The following is a 14264-nucleotide window of genomic DNA, read 5'->3' on the forward strand; positions in this document are numbered from 1 at the left end:
CCAAGTGACCCTTCCCCAGGAGACAAGCCTCAGAGAGAGAACTGAAGGAAGTACAAATGTATCCTGCTCCCTCTGCCCATATCTGCTCACCTGTCCAAGAATTGTATGTCCCGAGGTGTGTGTTTCCACACTCTGCCATTGAGTTGATTCCAATCTATAGTGACCTTATAGGATAGGGTGGAACTGCTCTTGTGGGTTTCCAAGATTGTAACTCATTTTTCCCCCCTCTAAGCAATTTATTTTACTTTTTTGGGTTGTTTATTATAAAGGGTATCTTTTGGTAATAACAGTTTTATTGACAAATAATTTACATATCATACAGTTTAATAGTTAATTCAGTCAATCATATCATTGAGGAGAATTGTACAATCATTATCATATCCTTTTAGAAATTCTCCCACCCCACTCCCCCATGGTTGAGTCACCTTTAAAAGGAGTTGTGAAGATTGTAACTCTTTACAGGAGTGAAACACCTTGTCTTTCTCCCACAGAACAGCTGGTGGTTTTGAACTGCTGACCTTGGGATGTGCTGCCCAGTGTATAACCACTACACCAACAAGGCGCCTTTTCCCCATGGCAGGGATGACCAATGACAACTTGGGAACAAAATGCAAAACAGGATTTGGTTTGAATTCACATGGAATGAGTGTGTTTGTGGTCTTTGTCATTGTTGGGTGTCATGGAGTCAAGTTTCAACTCACAGTCACCCCATGTGACAGTAGAACTGTCGCATGGGGTTTTCTAGACTGTGATCTTCATGGGAACAGGTCTGTGGGTCTTCTTGAGGGGTTGCTGGGTAACTGAACTTCCAACCTTTCAGTTTGTAACTATGTGCTCAGTTGTTGATACCAGGGCTCCTTGATATTTATCTATATCTACCTTTAGTTCTGTAGAGTTGCATTATTAATTGCATCACACGTAAGACTGCCACCTCTTCCTGAAGTTCTTGCTAAATGCCTTTCTTGATCTCTGGCCACACTCTTGGCTTACTGTCTCTTTGGGCTCCTCTTATATAGCCAAGCAATTCATTTTACGGTTAGTGTTGGCATGCTATCTCTTTTTGATTCTGATCATTTTATTGAGGGCTCATACAATTCTTACTGCAAACCATACATCCGTTGTATCGGGCATATTTGTACATACGTTGCCATCATTCTTTTCTAGACAATTACTTTCTATTGAGCCCTTGGTATCAGCTCCTCTTTTTCCGCCTCACTCCCCACCCCCTTGTGGCATGATATCTCTTTAGCATATCTTTTTTCCACCTTTTATATTCCGCCTGTCTATGGGTCTCCTTGTTTTGTTTTTTAATCTAAATCTCACAAGCTTTTATATATATATATATATATATATATATATTAGTTTTCAAATATTGCCAATCTATCATTTTTAAAGCAAAAGAGGTGAGAACGAAATCACTCAGAAAACTTGCTGGATCCTTGCTTCTATTTATCAAAAGATGGCTGTAGGGCCCATCGAAAGATACTACTTCTCAAACTCCATCTGATGAAACTGATTCTCCTACTGTCAATATGCATTCTGTAAGCACACCAGCCTGTGTGATCCAGAGATGACAATAACAAAATCCAAATATGATGAAGGGAAAAGTATCGGAGCTTACATTGTGGACACCCATATGGTAGAGGCTCTGGAGGGCCGTGGGAGACCAAGACCCATCTGCAGAGCATCTGTCAGACTATGCCTCTTGAGCAGCTTTGCTATCAGGCAGGGATTATTGTAAACTTGCTTATGGTGGATAAAACTATGGTGTAATATGATACCTGGCCTCTATTAGATCAGCACGTCTGGTCTTTTTTATTAATTTAAGTTTTGTTCTACAATTTTCTCCCTCTTTATTCCAAGAGGGATAATTGAGATCCCTTATAGAATAATTGTGAGTAACCAGCACCACCTAGTTCTTCAGGTCCCAGGGTGGTGGAAGCTGGGGCTCCTTTCTCCTAATTGCTTCCACGAGTCTTTCATTTTCTCTACTCTTCTTAGCCTTGAACAGGGAGAGATCAATTGTTGTACCCTAGATGACTGCTCACCAAAGTAGGCAAAGTAGCATTGTCTTTTCGAACTAGGCTGTGCCAATCGACCTTGGTGTCCCTTGAGACTATGGTCCTGGCCCCCAAACTCAGTGACTCATTCCCTCCAGGTGTTTGGTTATGGGTAAGAAGTGTTTATAACTTTGTTCCCTGAGTGCTTTACTATATTCATGGATATATTTGTAGCACATACAAATATAAATATATAGCTATAGAAAGAGCTCCTGTCAAAAGTATGTGGGTACAGTCCCGTTCATCTTTCTATCCTTGTTCAGTTCGAGAGGATTGGGTATGTCGTAGTATTTACTTTTGCTTCCTTTAACTCTTGGGATTCTCCCTGTGTCTTCCCTTGACTTGATCATTTTGTAGTGAGTCACCCTCGTTTGCTGAAAGTGCATGATGTGTCTTTTTTGTGGGGCTCTTGAGGAAATGTTTTCTTTGATTGCTGCTTCCACCCATCACCCATTGCTGGGATATGCTCATTAGCTAGACTGGAGTGTCGGTGAAACATCTCTCAGTAACATGCTGGGAGTGCTCATCAGGCTGCAGTTCAGTCAGTTAAAGGAGAGCTTTATACGTTTGTGGTGACGGCTGAAGCTCTTTGGGACCCACATGAAAATTTGGGAGGCAAGAAAAGCAGCACAAGGCCTTTTGTCTGCTGTCTGTAATTTCACTTTTCTGCGCTACCTGTATGTGTTGTGTTACTTCAGGAAGCTGCTCTTACAGGGCAGTGCCTGCAGACTAAGGCAACGTAGTGACAAAGCTGGAGCCACTGAGACACTTTCTGCACTAAGAGCATGTGTAACATGCGATCAAAGCTCACTGCCCTCAAGTCAATGCCATTTGTAGTGAACCCTATTGGGCAGCATAGAGCTGCCTCTGTGAGTTTCCAAGATTGTAACTCTTTACAGGAGTAGAAAATCCATCTTTGTCCCTTGGAACAACTGGTGGCTTTGAACTGCTGACTTTGTAGTTAGCATCCCAACCCGTAACCACTTCACCAGCAGTGCTCCCATGCAATTGAATAGGTGCTTTAAAAATCAGATGACTAAGGAATTGCAGTAGCGAGAAGAGCCAGGTTCAGGAAGGCAGAGGGAGGGGAGTGGGCAAGCGATGCTGGACTCGCTCTACAAGAAGAAAACAAGAGGATGAGGCTTGAGTGTGTACATCAATTTCTTTCTGAGCTCCCAATCAGATCAAGAGCCATCAAAGATGTGGCGGTCATGCTAGAGGCTGTTCAAGTGAAATCTCTTATCTGCCACCGAGGAAGAGTTCAAGATATCCACTTCAAAATTTACCACTTTCTCTGATGAGATATCTGAGGGGGAGCTTTTAATATCAGGGCTGAGTCAGCACCCACAAGCAGCGAAGAATGATCAAGACGAAGCCAAAGACGGGACAGCAAAGATGGGACCTGTGGCATCATAGCACACCATAGCCAAATGCAACGTCATAGACTCCCTCCCCGCCCTGGCAGTAACCCTGCAAGGTCATAGACTCTCTCCCAGCCCTGGCAGTAACCATGCAACGTCATAGACTCCCTCCCCGCCCTGGCAGTAACCCAGCAACGTCATAGACTCCCTCCCCACCCTGGCAGTAACCCTGCAATGTCATAGACTCTCTCCCAGCCCTGGCAGTAACCCTGCAACGTCATAGACTCTCTCTCAGCCCTGGCAGTAACCCTGCAACGTCATAGACTCCCTCCCCGCCCTGGCAGTAACCCAGCAACATCATAGACTCTCTCCCAGCCCTGGCAGTAACCATGCAACGTCATAGACTCTCTCCCAGCCCTGGCAGTAACCCTGCAACGTCATAGACTCTCTCCCAGCCCTGGCAGTAACCCTGCAACGTCATAGACTCTCTCCCAGCCCTGGCAGTAACCCTGCAACGTCATAGACTCTCTCCCAGCCCTGGCAGTAACCCTGAGATGATTTCTGATGTGCTGTGCGTCTGTGGCTTCACGTGAGAAGAGCTTTCCAAAGCTGAAATGTAGATTTACCACTGAGCAGGCAAGGCTTTCCCGTCTTGTGATGTCACCAATTAAAAGTTAGGGGACCCAAGACATTGATTTAGATAAAGTGGTTCCAAGGTTTGTAGTTTTGCAGGCCAGAAAGGGAAAATTCTGATTTGGTTGAGATGTTTCCTAAGTGCTGAAATGATTGTGCATTTATTCTTATTTATTTTTTATGGTATTATTGCATTTATTCCATATGCGTATGTCTACAACTTCTGTATTATTTGGGCCATTATTAACCAGGCAAATGTAATCTATTACTGTACCACATGTAGCACTAAAGTTTAACATGAAATGAACATAATTTTGATGTAGTTCTGAAACATCTCTGCTTTGGATTTTATAGTTCACAAAGTATTCACTTTACTCGGATTAAACTATGTATATGTGAATTTGTGCTCTGTAGATGATATTGTAATTTAAAAGTGTGATTTAAATTTTCTACTTGCTTGTCATTATGATTGTCATTACATTAAGTGATACATGGAATTATGGGCTACATGTCATATTATGATCTGCATGTAATAATAGTACAAAAAATCACTAAGGATTCTGCATGGTCTGACATGGGAGGAGACCCATGGAGGGAGGTGTGTGACATCTTGAGTTATCACACTGGGTGATACTAATCCTAGTGACATCCCTGGCTTAGTATTTAACCATGTCCCACTCAGATTTTTTTTAAAGAATTACAGGCTGGCATCTTTACCCCCTTTGAGCATTGTATAAGTAATGCCCCGTTGTAGTTCCGCATCCTTTATTTATTTTTAGTCCAGTTTTTCTTTGTTAGTTTTAAGATTTTCTAACTATTTTTGTATTTGGCAGTTGAGGTAGAGTTTTCTTTGTAGTGATGCTGCTTGGGTTTACTGAGCTTTTTCCCTCTAGGGAGGGCTTGTCCATTTCTGGAATTTGGTTTATTTAGGCTTCTTACTCATTGCCTTAATTTTTTCCTGATTATTATGATAAAATCAGTGGTTTCTTGTAACCTTTTAAATCCTAGATGAAAGCTGGAAGTTGTACCTCTGTATTCAAGCTATTCATCTGACAATTATTGGTCAACTGAGACTTTCATTTCACATCCCTTTCCTAGGATTTCATTTTATTGAATCTACAACTACTGCCTGTGGAAGCATCAGTTGAGAGATCCAACGATGTGTCACATTGGACACATCTGCTACCTAATTCCTCTTTCAAATGTTAACTGCAAAGATGTCACTTTGAGGACTAAGGTGCTCCCAAATTTAAGCCATGATATTTTTGGTCAACTCTAGGGTTTTTATGGTAACACTTTTTTGACTCACCTCTATAAGGCAGGCTCCTTTTCTCTGTAGAGCCTCCCCCTCTTCATCCTCTGCGGGTAACCGGGCGGCTCACTCTATACCGAGGAGGCACGAAGGTTCACTTTACTTGCTTTCTCAAAAGGAGTTGGTTCCCCTGTCATGCCTTCCTCAGGGGTGACTCTGTGTGTTTATCGGTGTGTCTGTGGGGAAGAAAGGACACCTTGGGGCAGGGTTCAGATTTCAAACTTGAACCCCAGGTGTTCTCTGCAATCCTCTGCTAACATACAGGAACACATGGTCCCCTCCAGTGTTGCCCAAGCCAGTCTGTTTCCGTAAACTGCTTGATTGTCTTCCCTGGTCCCCAGGGGGAAAGGCAGCAGCTGCCGTCATGGGAGCCCAAGGAGTTGACTTTGCCTAAGGTCACTTGTGAGTCATCTTGGGGCCAGATTTGTTTTGAATGCCTGGCTCTACCTGTCTACTTGCCCATTGCTCTGAATGCCCTCTGACCCAAGCAGGATGCAGCCAGGACAGCCAGGGTGAATGGCTTCTGAACAGTTCCCTTCTGTCTCACGCCCTCTTTCTTTTTCCTTCTTCATGGAATCCCCGAGGGTTCGCAACACTTCCTGATGAATGGCTACAAAGCCTATCTGCCCGAATCCCTCTCAACCCTCAAGCTCCCACCAATCTTTCCCACTGTAACTTTTTTTTTAATCTTCCAGAAGATCCTCAGACACATGACTCCAACAGGGCCTGTATTGCCTGGCAGGGCCATGACTCATGACCAATGGTCTCTAACAAGCTACCACCGAGGACAGGTCCCAATGGACCAGGAAGTACTGGTAGCACCAAGGGTGGCATGTTTTTACAGTGTCATTCCATAAAAGACTTACTGATGACTTATATCTGAGTATTTGTGTCTGTTATGATGATGTCTTCACTGTGCTGTCAATCCTCACATCCTCGGTTGCTGCTATGGACCATTATCAAGTTGCCTCGGATCATAATCCTGTCAGTGTCCTATAGCTTCCCTGCCCTGGCATATGACCAGATGTTCTAGTGTTGGCTTGTACGTTTCCTACCCCCGTCTTGGAGACATGGATTTCTCCTAGAAACCCGGGTTTCTTTTAACGTTGTTCTGTTGCCAGGTGCTGTCACGTCAGCTCCGACTCATAGTGACCCATACACGAGAGAGCAAAACACTGTGTGGTGCTGTGCCACCTTCACAACCGTTTCTGTCCTTGAGCTCATTGTTCCAGCCACTGTGTCGATCTCTTTCATCGGGACCTTCCTCCTTTTTGCTTACTCCTCCTCTTTGGCACATTTTGCGGTCGGGGGAACTGTATCCGTAAGGCTTTCTGATTCTGATTTGTGGTCATCAGTTCACTTCCCTCATAAGCCCCATAGTCCTGAGTGTTGGCCATTGCAACGGATTATCTCGGGACCCAGCAGAGAGGCAAAGTGTGTGGGAGACTACAGCTGGAGCTCGCATTGGGTAAAGAAGTACTGCCTGTGGCGATCAGCCTTGGGAGTCGGATTCTATTTCGCTTTTGGTAGCCAGAGGAGGCCACATGAGGTCCACATGGTATTTCCTCAACTTCCCATCGATCTGCCAACATCTCAGAGACAAAGGGAAAGTCATTTAGAGAGGCTGAGGCAGTTACATGAACAGAACAAGGGAAAGGAAAGGTGTGTCAGGGTTGTGTCCTCTCACCATACTTAATCAATCTGTATGATGAGCAAATAATCCGAGAAAGTGGACTATATGAAGAAGACTGAGCCATCAGTCTTGTAGGAAGGCTTATTAACAACCTGTGATATGCAGGTGACACCACCTTGTATGCTGAAAGAGAAGAGGACTTGAGGCACTTGCTGATGCAGATCAAAGACTCAGCCTTCAGTGTGGATTCCAACTCAACGTAAAGAACACCAAGATCCTTACACCTGGACCAACGAGAAGCATCGTGAACAATGGAGAAAAGGTGATGTTTGTCAAAGTATTTTTAATAGCGTGTGAAACCTGGCTAACCAATAAAGAATGAAGAAGAATCGATGCATTTGACCAGGGTGTTGGTGAGGAATATTGAAAGTGCCAGACTGCCAGAAGAACAAACAAATCTCTTTTGAAAGAAGTACAGCCGGCGTGCTCCTCAGAGGCAAGGAGAACATACGGATTTTGTACAAGTTGTCAGGAGAGACCGGACCCCAGAAAGGGCAGCATCTTTGGTAAAGTGGAGGGGGACCAGTGAAAAAGAAGACCCTCACTGAGAGGCATTGGCACAATGGCTGTCGGCAACAGTGGGCTCAAGTCTGACATGGAGGATGGGGCAGGGCGGGCAGTGTGTCATTCTGTGGCACACAGGGTTCCCAGGAGGTAGAATCTACTTGGTAGCATGGAACAAAACAACCAACCACGTGGGTATCAGTACAGTAAGTCATAAGTAGGCACAGGTAAACGCATGCTTGCCTTATTCCTGGGTAAATGACCTGGAGCATAAAGAAAGAGCAAGCAAGGTGTGTTGGTCTGGGTACATTAGAGAAACAAATCCACAGAAACTCATCTATATAAGACAGAGTTTTATATAAAGGGTAAGTGCACATCAAGAAAACATCCCAACCCAGTGCTGTCCAAGCCCACAATCTAACATTAACCCGTATGTCTGACACCAATCCACAAAGTTCTCCTCCATCTCACAAAACACACTCAATGATGCCGAGTGCAGGAGGAAAGCCGAACCAGTGAACGTGTAAGCATCTCAGTGCTGGCAGGGGTCTCCACACAGCTGCTCCAGCACCCAGGGCTTCATTGGGGTAGGTCCATGTGGCTTCTCCTTGGGATGTCTTGCAGGAAGTGAGCCTTGCCAGCTGAAGCAGGGAACTGGTTAAGGGAGCTGCACCCTGGTCCTACCATTACAAAGCAAGGAACCAGAGAACTAGAAAGTCGAGGCTCACTGAGCCTTTATCTCTCCACCCTTCAATTAACCCCATATGTGTTTATCAGATAGGTTGGCCCAATAAACTTTAACTCACAAGGCAATAAACTACAGCCACACTTGCAGGTTCTTAAGCACCAGAATAACAGGCACACAAAAAACACCCAGAATTTGTAGGGTTATGAAAACAAGGTCTGGAGGAAGTACAGAAAGTTCATATGGTTTCCAAGTTAGTACCTGTCCTTTCTTAGGGAGCAGGGGAAAGGCACGGCTTCTGCTAAAATTTCATCAATATAGAAACATACAAGCCCCACCTCAGTAAACCACTCCTAACTCCTGCCTCCCAGAGGGAGTTGGAATTCCATCTTGTACATTCAAACTTCAGTTCTGCTTTTTGCCACTTTGTATCATAATCTCCATCAGAACCTGCACATTCTCAAGGTCACTTTAGAGGCGGAGAAGCAGCAAACAAGCTATATTTAGAACCCTGAAAATGCAACACAGAAGTCTTGATCAATAGAGTAGCACATTCGGCGAGCAGGATTTCACCGCTGTATTGTAAGCTGTACAATGTGGTCATCAAACATCAACTCTACCTGTGAAAGAGCAAAGCGGCAATTTCCCCGGAATGCAGGTGTAAGTGGCAGGAAAACTTCCGGGAAATGAGATCAATTAATCATGCAAAATCCTTAATTATCTCAGAGGCATTTGGCTGTGTGGTGCTGACATAGGTACTTCACTCAAATCATCAGCACGTCAATTAGAAACAGCAAGCCCTAGCTCAGCGTTTCTCAGTTTCTAAACACTGTGTCTTTGGTACCTGAACGGACCTCCCCAAACAACTTTTACCTCAAAGCTCAGCAATTCCAGTGAGAGGTTACAAGACACAACAAAAAAGACAAAATACCAACGTTGAACCTCAGGTAAACACTGTCAAACTGCATTGGTCGGTCAAAACTGAAGTCGTCTCCCTGATCCCGTATCAGTGGATTCAACGAACAATGCAATGATCTTCACTGATACTAAAATTTGTTTTAAGAATCTGTTTCATCACAGCTTTACCTAAAGACAAGCAAGCAAACGACCGCTTGTTGAACTGATTCCAACGCATGACCTTCCCAGGTGCGTAAAAATAGAACTGGGACCCACGGTGTTTTCAAAGGTTGATTTTTTTTTTAAGTAGCTAGCTAAGGCTTTTTAAATATAGAATCTCCCTGTTGTTAACAGCACCAATAGGAAACTGTGATAAATAGAAAAATGTTTGAAGTTGCCAGCTATGTCATTGTCTTTGGATCCAAACCAGTGCTCACGGAAGCAGCAGTCAAATAATCACACGACACCTTGCAACACTCACCTCTGCTGCGCGTAACCTCTTCAACAGGGTTGAAGAGCAAGGCTCTCACTTTGAGGGCTAAGAAGTGCCATCACCGTGCATGCGTGTGAAGGTTGGACAATAAGTATGGACAGTACCATGGACTGCCAAAAGGACACACACACACACACACACACACACACACACAGAGTCGTGGAAGAAGACTTCTTAGAAGCAAAGATGATGAGACTTTTTACCTCATGTCCCTTGGACATGTTATCGGCAGAGAGCAGTCATAGAGAAGAGCCTCATGCTCGCTGAAGCAGAAAGTCAGGGAGAAACAGGAAGACTGTCAAAGAGATGGATTGGCCCAGCGGCTGCCCAAATGGGCTCAATCATTGCGAGGGTGCCATCGGACCGGGCAGTGCTTTGTTCTGTTGTGCGTAGGGTCACTATGAATTGGAACCAAGTGGGTGGCATCTCAAACCAAGCGGCAGGTGGGTGGTTGAGTTCATGAGTTCTTTCTCATTTAAGAACCCTTAAAGAAGGTGGTGAATCATTTTCTGAAATATTAAAATTTAGGAGTCTAAATTCTCAGGTGTGGTACAGACACGGAACAACATGGTAGGATTGCTATTTTTAGTGTTTGTATGTATCTTCATCATTGGCTGATGCTGGCTCATATTCCATGATTATGTGATACACTGAACTTTTTAGATGGTGAGATTATTTCTATTTGAGTAATAATCCTTTGAGCATGCAAAAATTTCCCATTATCTCTGGTCTTTCAACCTCCATTCTAACCAAACCAATAAATATTTATAATAGCAATATTTATTTTTTAGGATACAAAGTATAAAATTCATTGTCATACTATAATGCCTCAGGCATCTATATGAACTGCTCTTTCTTAAAATTTTTTTAAAACATCATTTTGTTGGGGGCTCATACAGCTCTTATCACAATCCATCCATCCATTGTGTGAAACATGTGTACATAGGTTGTACATGTGTACATAGGTTGTACATGTGTACATAGGTTGTACATGTGTACATAGGTTGCCATCATCATTTTTCAAAACATTTTCATTCTACTTGAGCCCTTGGTATCATCTCCTCTTTTTTCCCTCCCTCCTCCATCTTCCCATCCTCGCGACCCTCTTGATAAATTATAAATTATCATTTTCATATTCTACAACATCCGCTGACTGTTGTCATCCTTTTATTGCAACCAGAGACCACGATTCCCAGGACCTGTCAGCATAACACCATGAAGGTTTTAAGTTCATCTTATTTTCAAGTGTACTCCTTCAGCCCTCTCCAGTGGCTCTCCAGGTTAGCAACAGCCTGATTGCACTTGCGCTCACAGCTCTGGGCCTCTCAACTTCCGTGTGATCAGTTCTTTAGAAAGTGCTAATGGAAGGTATCATAGCCATGGGGCTGTGAGTCATTGTTTTGCCATCCACAATAGCCTTCCGGCTGGTCCCAATGGTTCCCACTTGACAACTCACCTAAAAAAAGTGTAGTGGTGAAGCGTTCAGCTGCTAACCCAAAGGTTAGCGGTTCAAACCCACCAACCAGCTCTGCAGGAGAAAGTTCTGGTAATCTGTTTCAGCAAACATTACTACTTAGAAAACCTTACTTTAACCCCAATTCTAGTCTGTCACCAGACTAGTCAAAAATTGACTGGATGGCGCCTAACAACAACCAACCCCAAGGTGCCACCCACCCAGTGGAGCATCTGAAGAAAAGCCTGGCACCCTGCTTCCATAACAGGACTGGCAGGAAGAGCCTTTAGCACCGCTCTGCTCTGTCACACGCGGGACGGTCCTGAGTCAGAATCAAACCCACGACAATGAGTTGGGTCTTTGGTCTTGGAAGCACCCTCCCCCTAGACATTCTGGTCAAATTTCTTGTTATGCTGCAGGAACCCCAAGTGTTCTTTGTTCCTTTGGTGGAATGAGCTTTTTGTAGATTTCTAAAATCTAAATTTGCAGACATGGTTCCTGTTAGTTGTTTTTAATTTGTGTTTAATTTGTTTCAAAGTGTATTCTGATGCAAACTCTTGGCTTTGAATTCAGATTCACACCCTGCAATCTTGCCCAGCAGTGGGGTCTGCCTTGGCTCGAGAGCGTAGACATAAGTGTGGTGTTCTGATGTACTATTACTATTCCCATCACAGATGGTAAAATGGAGAGGCAGTGAAATTACAGTATAAATGATAGAATGAATCTCAATGATTGCCTCAGAATCAAGCTCGTAACTGTAAAATTATACTGTTCTGTTATTATTTTATTGGGAAAAAATTTCATGAAGATAAGAGGAAACCCATAAGCTGATGACCAGCACATGGAATGGATCCCTCTAAAATTTGTTCAAAGTACAATCTAGAATAAGGTGACCAGATTTTAACATTGGTAAAGTGGGACACCAGCGGGACACCATTGATAAAACTCATATCCTGGCAAAATAGCCACATGGCAGCCGAAAACCGTATACCCTAGCTTGTCATGCATTCTTTCCAAAAATCAGGACTTTTAAAAAATGCGCGGGACGCAGGAAAAATTGCCAAAAGCGGGATGTCTGGTCACCTTAATCTAGAATGTACTATGAAATAGTAATAATAGCAAAATATGAGGTAAAGTTCTTTTTTTTTGTTTAACTAAAAGTTAATTTTATTTTCACGTGTCACAATATAAACAAAAATCGTTTTGTTCTGCTTTTTGTCCACTACTCCACTCCAAAAACTATTCTCCTTTTGAGAGAAAGGGGGAGCAGGTCTTCCATGTTGTGCTGTTAGAAAACATCCAGAGTCGCAGCACCAGCTCTCCGGGAGAAGGGGTACGAGTAAGAAAATTGATACAAGGAGGCTGTGCGCTGCCTTTATCTGTCTGGTCGTGTCATTCCTGGCAGAGTGGGCACCATCATAGGACGGGCTGGGGGCCGCATCATTGGGGGCCCAGGCATCATTGGCATGTGGCCCCCCATGGGTGGCCTCATTCCAGGAGCGGGTCCCACTGGCATCATCCCAGGAGGAGGAGGGCCCATCATTGGCATCATGGGGGCCCCCCCCCATGTGGGGAGCCGGCATCATCCCAGGGCGAGGAGGACCCGGGAGACTGGGGGGAGGCGGGATCATGGCCCCTGCTGGAGGAGGAGCAGAGAATGGAGAAGGAGGTATCTTTCCTTGTTGAAATGCAGCCGTTGTTTTGTCAATCAGGCTCTGAGCCTGCTCTTCCATCCATTTCTGATAGTAGTCTTTCACATGCTCTTTGTGTTTCCTACCACTGCAATGTGTCTTTCTCACAGACGGTGAGTCATGGGTGAGGTATGTATTGCAGTAGTCACAATAAAACTTAGGCATGTTGCTCGACCGACCGTTTGCTACTCCGTTCCTCGCCGCCCGGAAATGACGTGTCCCCGGTAAAGTTCTTATACATATGAACTCATAATTCTCAGAACAACTTTATGAGAAAGGTACTAGCATGACTTCTACTTTATAGATGGATAAATAGACCACGGACACACAGCTGAAAGTTGCTTTACTACCTTCTTGCTAATTATTTCTAGCCATTAAAGTAGTTGTTCTCTATAAACATTTAAGATTATTTTCCATGTGTGATGGTGAATGACTAGGCTATGATTTTCAGTGGTTTGGTAGACATTGGACTGCTTGCTCTTCCATACCATGATATAATATAACCATCCTACATTTATTATGTGATGTAAGCAGCCAATCAGATGAAAGTCAGTTTCCTTGGAAGTGTGGTCTGTATCCACTATACATGGATGTTCTGGAAAGCTTGCTCTTTCTTGATCCTGCATTTGATTCCTCATCCTTTGACCTCCCGTTCTTGGGGCAGATCGACATTTGTGCCCATTCTCAAGAGAGGTGATCCAATGGAAAGCAGGAATTATTGAATAATATCATGCATAGCACATACAAGTAAGATTTTGATGAAGACCATTTCTAAAATGGTTGTATCAGTATATGGAGAGGGAACAACCAGAAATTCAAGTTGGCTTCAGAAGAGGATGTGAAACAAGGGATGACATTGCTGTTGTGAGGCTAGATTTTGGCTGAAAGCAGAGAATATCAGAAAGACGTTTGCCTGTGCTGTATTGACTATGCAAAGGCGTTCAACTGAGTGAATCCTAATTAAATATGGATAACATTATAAAAAATAGGAATTCCAGAATATTGAATTCTGCTCACATGGAATGTGTACGTAGGTCAAGAGCAGAACGAGGGGAAAGTGTGGGGTTTAAAATCAGGAAAAGTGGGAATCTGGGTTATGTCCTTTCACCATACTTATGCAATTTGTCTACTGAACAAATAATCCAAGAAGGCTGGGTTATTGAACAACCTGTCTACTGAACAAATAATCCAAGAAGGCTACATCATTGAACAAATAATCCAAGGACATGGTGTCAGGGTTGGAGGAAGACTCATTAACAACCTGCAATACATGGATGCAGTCTGCTTGCTGAAAATCAAGAGGACTCAAAGCACTTAGTGATGAAGATCAAAGACTTCACTCTTCAGTGCGAATGCGATCTTAACATCTTAACATAAAGAAGACAAAAATCCTCACAATTGGGCCGTAAGCAACATCACGATTAATGGGGAAGATGCTGAAGTTGTCAAGTACCTTATTTTACTTGGATCCACAGCCAACAC

General features: G+C 43.7%; 1 pseudogene; it reads right to left on the reverse strand.

The window, feature by feature from the left end:
* Window positions 1–12270: 12270 nt before the first annotated feature.
* On the reverse strand, window positions 12271–12992 carry LOC142454190 (U1 small nuclear ribonucleoprotein C-like; annotated as a pseudogene).
* Between the last annotated feature and the right edge of the window lie 1272 nt (window positions 12993–14264).

This window comes from Tenrec ecaudatus, chromosome 8 (genome assembly GCF_050624435.1).
Source record: "Tenrec ecaudatus isolate mTenEca1 chromosome 8, mTenEca1.hap1, whole genome shotgun sequence".
In the NCBI taxonomy this organism is placed as follows: Eukaryota; Metazoa; Chordata; class Mammalia; order Afrosoricida; family Tenrecidae; genus Tenrec; species Tenrec ecaudatus.